This window comes from Rattus norvegicus, chromosome 2 (assembly GCF_021556685.1).
Source record: "Rattus norvegicus strain SHRSP/BbbUtx chromosome 2, alternate assembly SHRSP_T2T, whole genome shotgun sequence".
In the NCBI taxonomy this organism is placed as follows: Eukaryota; Metazoa; Chordata; class Mammalia; order Rodentia; family Muridae; genus Rattus; species Rattus norvegicus.
In genome coordinates, this window is record NC_141535.1 from 212,124,660 (window position 1) to 212,138,007 (window position 13,348).

Below are 13,348 nucleotides of genomic sequence, written 5' to 3' on the forward strand. Positions count from 1 at the left end.
CTGCTGTTTTCACTTCTCCTGCTGAAAGTCTGAGTCAGCTCGTGAATGGCGATTAAACAGTGCAGTCGATGTGGACCCAGCCACACACTCAGCTTTCCCTGGTTGACCCTCAGATGAAGATGCCACTAGATTTTATGGTGCCTTTCTGATTTTGAAGGTCCACACAAGAAAGGAGTTTCAAAGTTCTTGCATAGCACTAATGATTGTCTGCCCGTGTGCTGCCGGAAGTGCCCTGATGGTTTGTGAAAAGTCTCTGGAGTGAAGCCAGATAGAGTTTAGCACAGAACAAAGCAAAAACAACAGTGGGTTCAAAAATAGATGTTCTTTTTTCTCTTTGTTTCAATCTGTCATTGTCTCTCTCTCTCTCTCTCTCTCTCTCTCTCTCTCTCTCTCTTTCTCTCTCTCACACACACACACACACACACACACACTCACTCACCCTAGCAACCAACAGATAGAGTGAAAATGTGGGGCTCAGACAACCATACACACCAACAGAAACAAATCCTGGCTCCTCTACATGGCAGCCGTACGAATGGTTCTGTCCTGCCCAGGCCTGATACCTGGCAGGCTCTCCTCTAATAGAATTAGGCAGAACTCTTTCACCTCAGAGGAGTGGTGCCCGAAAGGCTTCATGGCTCTCACACCTGCCGACTAAAGATCCAGACATAAGTTTGTCTCAGTTGAGAAGTCTTCCCCAAATAGTCTAAACCACTAGGGTCTCCTGTTACAAGTCCGCCACTATTGAAATCCTTCTCTATGGCGTGTTTTACTATAACAGTAAATCCCTCGAATTAATTTATCTGACTTCTGTTTCCTCACATCTAAGTCCCACAAGGATCTAGCTTTTTCTTTTTCTCTTAACTGTGCGTGCCCTTCAGTTTTCAAGTCAGTACTTGACAGAGGAGCACAACACTCAGTTTCAAAAGGAGCTGCAGGAGCCCGAAGCTCCCTGCCTGTGTAGTCACTGCTGGAGAAGGCAGGTCTACTTTACCTTCGGTTTGCTTCCCAGATAGCATCTCAGGCCTCAACAGCAGTCTGACAACTTGTCACGCTAAATCACCTAGTTTTGCCTAGGGGGCAGCTAGGGGCTAGCTCCTGACCTCTCTCAAGATAGACTAGCACTCGCTGATCAGGACTGAAGTCTGAAGTGGAAAACTTATAGTAAACACAAAGAAGGTTTAGGGGACCCTAAGGCCTCTGCTGTCTACTTTAGAGAATAAGGTTTTATTTAGGGTGGAGGAGACAACAGTTAGGTGTGAACAAAGGGTGAGGCTGTCTAGTCCTCATTTGACTTTTCAGATCCATTCTCCCTCTTTTCCTGGGCTCCAAGGCTGGAGTTTGACCTTTATCACCAGTGCTAATTGGGCTTCCAGTTGGGCCTGGCCAATGAGAAGCCCTGACACAAGCCTGGAAAACACATGTAGGGAGAAGGCCTGACTGACAAGTTCTCCTGGTTACACCTCAGCTTAGTGACAGTTTACCAATTCCTAGATCAAAGGCCATTCTCATTCCAGGAAGCCCTCCCTAGCCCTACCTCGTATACTGGTTTGAATTAGTCCTCTCTGCTTCTCTCCTGCTTAGAAATGACAAGGGACTCCTTCTGTTGCTGGCCCGTGACACTCTACAGCCTTCCTCTGGAAGTTTCTCTATGCGTGTTGCATTAATATAAACCATGCTATCACTCGAGCTACTTTAATGCCCTCTTCGGGTTCCAACTCTTTCCTCTAAGGCTCCTGACTAACACCACAGTTTAAAAGGGAGTGAGTGGGTTGGCCGCAAGAAAAAGGAAAACCACAGGGACGGCTTTCTCGCTAGCTGGAAGACTGGGTCTGAGGTTACTCCTGAGTATGAGACGGAATGCAGATGAAGCATCATAGAAGATGGTCATGGTATTTGGTGACTATGGCAACAAGGTGACGTACAAAGCCATAGGACTGAGAATGACTGGGTCTTACAAAGAAAAAAACATGGAGGGCGTAGAGAGAAGGATAAATGTAAAGCATTGAATTCAAACTTAGATCATTTCTGAAATGTCAGAAAGGTGTGTGTGTGTGTGTGTGTGTGCAAGTATGTATGTGTGAAAGTGTGTAAGTGTGTACGTATGTGTAAGTGTGTATGTGTGTGTATGTGAGTATGTCTGTGTGTAAGTGTGTATGTTTGTAAGTGTGTATGTGTGAAAGTGTATAAGTGTGTACATGTGTGTGTATGTGTAAGCGTGTATTGTGTGAGTGTGTATGTGTGTGTATGTGTGTGTATGTATGTAAGTGTGTATGTGTGTGTATGTCTGTGTGTCTATGTAAGCGTGTAAGTGTGTGTAAGTGTGTGTCTGTGTGTGTGTGTGTGTGTGTGTGTGTGTGTGTGTGTGAGAATGTGGAGGCCAGAGATCAACAGCAGGTATATTCCACAGTTGCTATCCACCCCTATTTTCTAAGACAAGATCTGTCACTGAACCTCTGCTTTGGCCAGTCAGCCCCAGGGATCTGTCTGTTTTGCTTCCCCAGGGCCACCATTACACTCTGTGCCATTTTCGTGGAATGCTGGGAATATAAACCAAGGTCCTTCAGCATGTTATGTGAGTTCCTCACCAGCCGAACCATCTCCTCATTCTCTGTGAGTCACTGTTTTTAAAGGAGTTCTTAGATCCTACAGGTACAGAGAAAAACTGTGATTAAATAGAAAGCCTGTTTGTACAGACTGTGGGGTTTCAGGGTCAGCTAAAAGCATAACCACTTTAAGTCCTTTGTCCTATGTTAAAGCTTTGATAGAGTAGGAACTTAAGGCAAAGAGATAGGAATGAGTCCCATACAAAATTTGCTAGTGCAAATATCTGCTCTATCCTGCTCTAACGAAATGAGACTCTTCTTGAATAAGAATTTACTAATAACTAATTTTCATTTATATTTTTCATAGGTAGGGTGACAAAAAGCAAGGCTGGCCTTGAAGAATGAATGTACATTTTTACACAACTGAGGGGGGTGACTTCTATAGTTTGCTTCCTGGTGCTGTGATAAACACCATTACAAAAAGCAACTTGGGTGAGTAAAGTGTTTATTTCAGCTTATACTTCCAGGTAGCAAACAGTCCATCACTGAAGGAAGTCAGGACAGGAACTCAAGGCAAGAACCTAGAGGCAGGAACCATGGAGAAAGGCCTCTTTCTTCCCAGGTAACTCCAATTAAGTTTTGTCAAGTTGTGTCAAGTTAACAATGAAAACTCACTAGGACAAGGTCATTTTTAGTCTAGAACCTGCTATGCCAATATTGACCTAAAGAATTTATTTTCCTATTATCAAGTGTGATCTGGAGTAATTTCCCTATCTACTTCAGGGAGCATAGTATCCCAGAGTGGTCTTGTATCACAGTTATGCCAGCTCTGTTTTCTCTCATGATACAATTCACAGAGAAATAATTATTCTAGCATCTAGATTTTATAGCTAGAAATTATTCTAGCATGTGCGAGAAGTCACACTGGCCCATGGCATTGGTCACATGATGCTAAGTGTACTTGTTGAGCTAAAAGAAACAGCATCCTAAATGCCTTAATAAACCACATGTACACTAAAGGGGAGAAGATGAGTTCTGAGTAAAACTAGGGGCATGATAGCCATGCTTATAGGGATGATGGTCCGAACGTATTAATATACCATCTCTAAAGTTGTTACATCCAGAACCTCTCTCTCTCTCTCTCTCTCTCTCTCTCTCTCTCTCTCTCTCCCCACACACACACACACGTGTGCATTCACACACACACACACACACACACACACACACACCCCTCTTTAGATTTTGGAGGCAACCTATGCTGTCATAAGACACATTCCTCAAGTCCTTTAAACAATTAAAACATAATAATTCAATTTGGGGAAGTATCTTGAGAGTTAAAAAAAAGGTTCTGCTTCAAGTACAGGTTGCAAGCAAATTGCACTGCTCCTTGGGCCTCGTGACTTTATAGTCCCAATTGCACTTCTGTTATATATAGATGCTGTCTCAGTTGTTTTTTGCTTGTTTGTTTGCTTATTTTTTGTTTTGTTTTGGAATTCTGCATGAGCTATAGTTATCTCAAAAGAGGAAATCCAGTTGAGAAAATGCCTTCATCAGATTGCCTGTAGGCAATTTTGGGGGGAATTTTCCGGATTAATAACTGATGTGAGACTGAAGGCCACTCAGATGTTCATAGCCTGTGTCACAACCTGAAGCTGTTTTGATGGCCTCTGGCAATGCTGCCATTGAGGACCACGTGGATGTGGGTGGTCTTTGCTGCCCCCTGGGTCTAGGGTGATGTTCAGGTCTCTGCTGCTGTTAAAGGCTATGTTTGTGCCCATGGTCCAACTGCATCCAGTAGGACTGTGTTGATGTTCATGCCCCATGCTGCTACCAAGGGCCATGAGGATGTCCACAGTCTGTGCTGCAGCTGGGAGTCATTGATGTTTGTGAGTCTTACTGCCACCAAGGGCTATATTGATCTAAGTGGCACGAGCTAATACCCAAAGTCATGGTGATACCTGAGTCTGTGTGGATGCAGAAGGCCATGTCTAGGTCCATGGACTTACTGTGGCTGTGGCTGTGTTGATGTCCATGATCTCTGAATGCCAAGTGGATCCCCCTTGGCTTATGCTGTGGCTGGAAGCCATGCTGATGCCCATGATCCCAGCTGTACCTGAGGGCCTTATCTGGGTCCATGACCCTACTACAATCAGAGCCTTGTTCATTGTATGTGCTGACACCAGAAACCATATGGAAGCCCATAATTCCTGCTCCTTTGGTCCATAAAGAACAAATAAGCTATTTTCACAGTGATATTGATAACTGCAGATGCACAGTTCAGAAAGAGGGACATACATGGAAGACTTCAATGACAACCCCTACCTCCACCACAATTTCCCCTACCCCACACCCCATTCCCACCAAAAGGAACCCCCATTTCTAGACAGGAACCCATAGGATAGAACTCTTAAAAATTGGGATAGGATGCTGGAGTGTTGCCCTCCACAATGGATGACTTCCAGCAGGGATGCAGGAGGGGAAGGACTCAGCCCATTTAAGGGGCAGGCCACTGAGAGTTTGACCACATCCCAGTGAGTGTACAGATAACACAAATTGGACTTTGTTGTTATTGTTGTTTGTTTGTTGGGTTTTTTGCTTGGTTGTTGTAGTTTGATTTTTTTTTTTTGCATAGGTGAAGTAGTAAGGTTGGAAAAACAGGGAAAGACTGATAAGTGAATATGATAGGGGTAGATGATGTGAAATTCCCAAAGAATGAACAAAAATATTATGTTAGGGAAAAAATTGATGTGAGAGAGCCTAGTTCACTGTGGGGCCCTGGGTATGTGGTCCTAGGTTATATGATAGCAGACTGAGTAAGCCATGAGTATTGAGCCAGTAGGCAGCACCCCATGGCTTCTGCTTCAGTTCCTACCTCCAGGTTCCTGCCTTGAGTTCCTGTCATTTTCCCTCAGTGATGGATTATGACCTGAGAATTGTAAGCTAAAATAAACCTTTTCCTCCTCAAGTTGCTTTTGGTCATGGTGTTTTATCACAGCAGTAGAGACCCAGACTAACCCAGATAGCTTTTTTAAAAAAGATTTATTATTTATTGTATGTATACGAATACACTGTTGCTCTATTCAGACAGAGCAGGAGAGGGCATCCGATCTCATTACAAATGGTTATGAGCTACCATGTGGTTGCTGGAAATTGAACTCAGGACCTCCGGAAGAGCAGTCAGTGCTCTAACCACTGAGCCATCTCTCCAGCCCTAACCCAGATGTTTATGGAGTCTTCTAGTTGTCAAAGATGATGCCATTCTAGATGTACTCTTGTTTCTGTGACTCAGATGGCTTTAGATGTGTACACACATCTCAATGAATCTGACTGAATGTGTGTTTTCAGCCTCCTTCTCCCTTTCCTCCACCTCTTTACTACTCTTCCCCTTTCTAAGTGTATGTTATATATTTATTATGTGCCAGGGATTCCTTTTGTGTGCACGTATGCATATGTGCACATTCATGTATGTGCAGGTATATATGTGTACAAGTATAGGCCCACGTATGTATGTGGAAATCAGAGAAAAACCTCAGGTCTCATCCCTGGGGAGCTGTCTACAATGACTCATTTGAAGCAAGGTCTCCCTTTTTGCCCTGGAGCTTACCAGGTAAACTAGACTGGCTGTCTAGCAACTGCACGAGAGCTTTTTGTCTCTGCCTCCCCAGCTCTCGGGTTACAAGAATGTGCCTCCATGCCTAGATGCCAAGCTCTTTGCATGGTTTAGGGGACTGCTCTCAGGTCCTCAAGCCTACACAACAAGTCCTTTGCCAACTGGGCCATCTACTCTCCTCCCCAAACTATAACATTCTGGCAGTCTTCTGAATTAGGAAAGACTTTTACTCAAAGGACTGTTTTGTAAAAAGATAACCCAGTAATAACAACCCCGTGATTAATTTAAAACAAAACAAAACAACAACGAAGCAGGACCTCCCTTTAAGATGCTTACGGAGTAGCTGGCAAGCAAGTTGTGTGTATCCTCACACTGAGAACACACACAAAGTTTGTTACAAGAGCAGGTAAGGCTTCAAGGTAAATGTCATTTGTTATCCCTAACCTCTCTCTGCACAGTCTGCTATAGTAACTGCAGGCTGTGAGTGGTCTCTTACTACAGTTCTAACAATAAAAGACAGCAGCACTTCCTTTCCAAGCCTGGCTCCCTGTGCACACCTTCCTTTCCCATAGGCAACCCCTCAGTCAGTTAGGATTTATACCTTTCTCTTGGTGACTAAATCCACCTAATACTGTCTTGGCTCCCTACGTTGCTCCAAACTCCATTATATAAAGCTAACTTCACCCCTTAGCAATCTGGAAACACCCATCCCAATGTCACTCACTGGGGATTCAACTCACTGTGGTTGGGCAAATATTCAAGCTAGCAACGCAATGAATGCTAGGTTCCTTTCCATGGATGCTATAACAGTCCTAACATATCATAAGCCCAGACGGTTTTTCCTAAACTGTTTACAGAACAACTAAATTGCTGGGAAGAATGTTTGGGGGTCAAATTCAGCAAATTCCTCAATCTTAAAATGTTTCTAACTAAAACACACATGATGATTTTCTTCCTTTAGCTAGATTTAAGATTTTGATTCTATAAATTGACAAGGATGCGGGATTCTAAGTTTCATTTATTTTCCTCACCTTTTAGCATCCATAGTCACCCAACAGCTTCAGGACTGGGAATTGCCACAGGTGAGGACAGTTTTTCTTTCCCTTTTTGTTTGTTTGTTTGTTTGTTTGTTGATTTTTAAAAAGATTTATTTATTTATTATTTATGAGTAAGAGGGCATCAGATCCCATTATAGATGGTTGTGAGCCACCATGTGGTTGCTGGGATTTGAACTCAGGACCTCTGGAAGAGCAGTCAGTACTCTGAACCACTGAGCCATCTCTCCAGCCCAAAGACAGTTTTTGAAGGGAGAGCTTCTGGGAGTGACCTGGGGAAAGGCACCTAACTTTGATTTCAATGAGTTCCCAAGGGTTGGTTTGTTAGTTTTCCCCTTTAGCCAACATCTAAGAAGTAAATCTTGTTTCTCTGTTTGTTTGCTCAGATCTGCCCTGTTTTGAGTTGTGTCTTGACTCCAGGCTTTCTTAGGTGCATAAAATGTGACCAGCATGAATACTGGGGTATCCCAGGGATAATCTTCCCGTTTGTCACCCTCTTTTGCAGAATATTTAAGAAGCGTGCTTGTGTATATTCATTTCTCTCTGTTAAAAGGGTGTCTTCTTTCCTGCTTTAATCTTAACTTTCTAGACCTCAACTTCTCTGGAGTTATCTTTTAGGTTACAACTGATATCGGCTCCTCTCAGAGTTTTGCTTCTCATCATCAAGATTAAACTGACCCCAAACTGACAATCTTGAGAAGATCTGCTCTGCAGGAAAATAGTCCTGTTCTGGCCCAGAACAGTGTCGACATTGCAGTACATGGTAGTAGGCATTGCTTCGATCAAGGTGTTACTACTGTGAGTAAACTGAGATCTTGGCTCAAAGATGGTGGCAAGAGAAAGAAAAGTAGAGAGCACAAGGTACTTGAGCTCCCAGGGAAATCAGGAAAGTTAAATATGCAGGGTTGTCTTTTTAATGGAAGAAGAGCTGTATACCTGTTTTCTACCTAGAAGGCTGGGAGTGGAAGTAGTTAACAGCTGAGTGACATGTGCTGTACCTGTAGGGCCTGGCTGTTGTGATAGAATCACAGCTCGTGTCCAGACAGACCACACCAGGCCAATACAATTCCACATGAGAGAGGTTTATTGGGGGTGATGGAGACAAAGGGGGGGAGAGGAAGAGGAAGAAGGGGCGAAAGTCAGGAAGGGTCTGATTTTATTTAAACCGTGACATAACTGCTCCCAGGTAAAGATGAGAACTAAACCAAATGGATGCTGGGAATGTATGGTCATTGCCATGGCAACAGATGGCCTGGTCACTTGTGGGTGACGTCATTTCTGGGCTCTGGAGGGGAAAACAGATTCTAATACCAACACTGGCTATGCCTGAATCTCCCAGACTATTAGGTTTATCCCAGACTCTTCCTCCTTAGGCCTTTATCTTGAGCACTGTCTCTTAGTAGAACCCATCTTATAGAAGAGGTCACAGGTACTTTGTAAAAGAGTTTCAATGCAGTCTCACTCTAAGCTTTACTACGCCCACGAGATTGATATGTTACCAGGAAACTTTCCCCCTAAAATTGTACTGTGTTTAAATATGTCTAAAATACACTACCTGGTTTACCTCTTAAATTTAAGTTTGTGTTATATAGACAAACTCTAGATGTTTGAAGCAACACCAGCTACTGAGTCGTGCTGAACTGGGTTTCCTCCTTACCTCCTGTGGGTCGACACTCTACTGGCTATGACGTTTACAGAGACCCTCCACAAGGCAGCATAAAGCTGTTGGGATAGAGTTTATTGATTTGGGAGGTCTGCTTCAGAACTCAGAGTTCAGTGTCTCAGTGATGACTCCTGGACCCTACCGTGCTAGCCTGTGTCCTTGTAGCTTGTGTATGATTATATCTTACTGTAAGTGTGAAGATGCCAAAACTCCCTTGGCACAGTAATGAGGCAGGGCTCTGGAGAATCAAGGAGGTTAAAAAAAAGTCACAATGAACTTCCTATGTGTGATCAGAGGAAGTGACATCGGACAATGTATCTTGGTTACCTTTTCTGATGCTATAATAAAATATGCTGATGAAAGCAATTTAAGGGAGGAAGGGTTAATTTTGGCTCGCAACATTTTATGTATGTCAAGGAAGGTCTGGCATGCCATCCACAGCTGGGAGACAGAATGAGGAGTACTACTGATCAGCTAGCTTCCTCCTTCTTATGCAGGGACCAAGCCCAGAGCTATGGGACACCTGTAGGCTGAGTCCTCTCATCTAAACAAGACCATACCTCACAGGCATACCCAGAGGCTACATCTAAAGAATGCCTCACAGGTCTGCCCAGAGGCTTGCCTTCTTGGTGACCTCAGATCCTGTCCCATTGACAATCAACACTCACCATCAGGTAATGCTACCGAACTCGTGTTAACTTGAGAACATCTATGATAACTCTTCTGTGAGGCCGAGGCTGATGGGGAAGGTGATGCTGTAGAATTGATGATAAGAGATGATAGGTTTCTGGATCGGCCGGGGTTAAATGACAGGACTTAACTGTTAGGAGAAAGGGGACATGATTGTTGTCACCAGACTGTAGTGAATCTGTTACCCTAACAAATCATGGTGTTCTAAAGGGTGATGGGGCATTAACTAGAAGTTTACTTGATTTGTCAAGGACTTATGACTATAAACCCTTACAGATTTCACTGCATAGAAAAACATGCCCTATTTAGTCTTCAGATAAGTTGCTTCACAGGCCTGGAGACCATCTCCTGTACAAGAGATGAGTCCTTCGAGGAACTGCACTGCAATGTATATTATAAACACTCCCATGGTTGATATGATAAACACCACCCACCACCTGAAAAACTCCCATCGTCTTCTGTTTAGAGGGCATAAGGAAGCCAAGTGACAAATACAGTTTTAGTACAAGCTCCCAACAGGGAGTTCCGTACATGTTAGACCTGCCTTTCCTTGTTTCTCTAGTCTGTGACTCTACGATAAAGCCAAGAGTTTGCAGAGCTTCTTCTCCAGTCTGTGGAGGGAGGGTCGCTATGGTAAATGTAGGACTGTCATTCTCCTCAGTGATGTTAATAGGTCAAAGGAACAGTATGTACTGAGAAGGTCTGCAGGGGTTAAAAACACCATTAAAGACCCCAGTAGTGCAGAAGCAGACTGACCTAGAACCCAGAACAAGCTAGGCACAGTGGCACGAGTCTGTAACCCGAGCTCTGGGGAAGCAGAGATAGGTGTATCCCCCTGGTCTGCCAGCTTGAATGAGTTGGGTGAACTCCCAGTTTACTGAGAGCTCTTGTCCCTAAAGATAAGGTGGAGCGTGACTGAGGAAGACACCACACAGTGGCTTCTGTCTTCCATGTGTATGTGCACACATATAGATACACAGCATGCAGGAACATTGATATTCATTATACTTTCAATCACTGTTGTAGACTCTAACATCAGTAACTAAAAACTGTGAACCATGGCTGATTATGAGAGGGAAATGAACTAAATGGTAGTTGTCTTAATCAGGGTTTCTATTCCTGCACAAAAACACCATGACCAAGAAGCAAGCTGGGGAGGAGGAAAGGGTTTATTCAGTTTATACCTCCACATTGCTATTCATCACCAAAGGAAGTCAGGACTGGAACTCACACAGGGTCGGAAGTGATGCAGAGGCCATGGAGGGATGCTGCTTACTGGCTTTCTCAGCTTGTTTTCTTATAGAACCCAAGACCACCTGCCCAGGGATGGCACCACCCTGCCCCCTTAATCACTAAATGAGAAAATGTCTTACAGCTTGATCTCATGGAGGCATTTCCTCAAGGAGGCTCCTTTCTCCTTGATAACACCAGCCTGTGTCAAGTTGACACACAAAACCAGCCAGTACAGTAGTTTATGGCATATCTGCTATTTCAGATACGGTATCTCCAGAAAGGACAAAATTAGTATATCTTTATACTAGGTGTGCTATTATTGATCTGGCAAGTTAGAATCTTCTCACCCTCCACCAGTAAGGAGGCTCAAAGCAGCTCGCTCTCACATGGGAAGGACAGTCGTCCATGTTTACTCATATTTATTATTTTACATTACGGCTTGAGGAACACCCTCTCTCTTAGAATCTGCAGGGACTTTCATGGCCTTACCATTCTACTAAATATACTTCTCAAATCGGTGACACCAGGCCAATTAGACCTGTAGGCAGACAGCAGAAAGACTTGGAGATGGACTAGAAAAGCATACGAATGAAACTTAGGGTGACTAAGGAAAGGGTGAATAGCTGGATAACAGTGGTGAGATCCGCCACAGCCATAAGAACTGTAGGAGCCAAAGTGGCAAGTTCATCACACTATCTCCCATGTGGGACTTGCCTATAGGCCAATCGAATGGAGGCATCTCCTGGATTAAGATCTCTTCTTCCCAGACGACACTTCATCTTCCCAGATGCGTCAAGTGACATAAATCTATCCAGCATGCCTGCACACCTGGCTATTATTGCATCAACCAGTCTGGACGTGCTTCAAAGGGCTTTAAATGAGCCGCTGGCACTTTGCTCTCTCCTCATCATTGTTACTCCTAGCCCTAGAGATCCTTTTAACGATCAGATGTCAGACACCAATAGGAAGTCACCCGACATCCTTGAACAAAATGGAAATGATGGCAGTTAACAGCCTCAAGGCTGGGTTTGTCTCAATATGGTAGTAAGCCCGAAGGTGAGGTTTCCCTCTTTCTTCTCAGAGGAGCAGTTCTGAGATACATCTCCTCAGAAGGTCTTTTCAGAAATAAACATCAGATAATCATAGCGGTGGTCAAATGAGTAACTTCTTCTCCTCCCCTATTTTAATTCACTTGTTTCCTATGATGCTTTTAAAAATAGCTTATTAATATCATTATTGTTGTTAATATACAAATGGATGGGCTTCACAGTGACCTTTTTTTTTTAAAACACATGCACCATTGTGCTTTGTTCTTATTGTCTTCTTGCTTTCTCTCTCCTCCTTTCTTGCTATCCCCATCCAAACAGGTAAAGTAGCATCACCATGGAGAAAGACTGTCTACACTTCAAAATTTCTCCACTGAATGGCTCTACAGAGCAAGAGTAATAGGCCACTCCTATGAACCATGACGTTTTCCCTTCTGTAGAAATTTAATTTATTCAGTAGCCATGAGAACAGATCTCATTCTCCCACTTCTGGAAATAAAGACTTTACCTTATTTAGATGGTCAGTAAGTGGCAAGAACAGGCTTTGAACTTAGTGCTTTGTAGCTTCAAAGTTCATGTTTCCTCTGTGCTGCGATAAATTCTGACAGAAGCACAGAGAGCTTCTGCAGTATAAATAAATTAATCCTAGCTGGGGGACTTTGAGGAACCGTTTGAAGGAAGTGAGATATAAATCTGGCCTTTGGAAGAATTTATAGGCAACTGTGGAGAAAGGAAAGTGTTCCAGGGGAGAATTCATGTCCAGGTCAGAGTAGAGGCAATGGGTAGAACATGGAGTTTCTGGGCCCAGAGTTGCTTCTACGGTACATTCAGTAAGGTATCAGACAGTATTGTAGAAAAAGGGAACTCATTTCACCATCCCTTGAGAACAGTAAGTAACCCCTAATCTTCTACTGCTGCCATTGACCAGGTACATGCTGGTCACCCCTGGTAGAGGGCCAGGGTTATTGTGCACACCTCCACCTGGCCTTGTCTAGCCAGCTTCCTTGTATTGGCAGCTCCTGTGCCCCTCCCAGGGCAGTCAGTGATGAGCATGTGCTGCTGTTATCTCCATGGAGACTGGTCAGTTAGGGGTGGCTTGCTTTGACACTGGAGAACTAATGACCCTCACAGAATGCTGATCTCTAGCAGGTGAGTGGTGTCTGCAGGAAGCCAGCAGAAACCTTTGGTCTCACATGTATCGTGTGCCTTTGGCATATTTTATCTTCAGGAACAGTTCACAGAGGCGTGGGAGACAAATGAGGGGCTCACAAGGAGACAGGCACCTATCACCTCTGCCCAGGGCAACTCCAGGGACGTGAGGGATTTGCCAGCTCACTGACCACTGTGGGTGACAGCCAGAGTGAGCAATGCAAGCTGGGGGCCATTCTGCTCTTATAATAACTGGCTGAAGGTAAGCATCACCTGCCTACAGGCATAGCCACTCATGTTCCTCCAGTAGCTCCAGCAAGACTGGCCTCCCTCAGGGCCACAGTTGCCAATGAGAA

The 13,348-nt window shown here is 44.1% G+C and overlaps 1 long non-coding RNA gene across 8 annotated transcripts; it reads left to right on the forward strand.

Annotated features, from left to right (window-relative positions):
* Positions 1-1,910: 1,910 nt before the first annotated feature.
* LOC108350100 (uncharacterized) lies at positions 1,911-12,355 on the forward strand. 8 transcript variants are annotated; one of them, XR_015672530.1, is made up of 7 exons: positions 1,911-1,997; positions 2,505-2,613; positions 3,061-3,168; positions 7,195-7,238; positions 7,801-8,009; positions 9,372-9,548; positions 12,165-12,355. It is a non-coding gene; the product is annotated as an uncharacterized LOC108350100 (long non-coding RNA). The 8 variants fall into 8 exon arrangements; XR_015672527.1 differs by having other exon boundaries at positions 7,830-8,009; XR_015672526.1 differs by having other exon boundaries at positions 1,917-1,997; positions 2,505-2,652; positions 7,830-8,009.
* Positions 12,356-13,348: the final 993 nt, after the last annotated feature.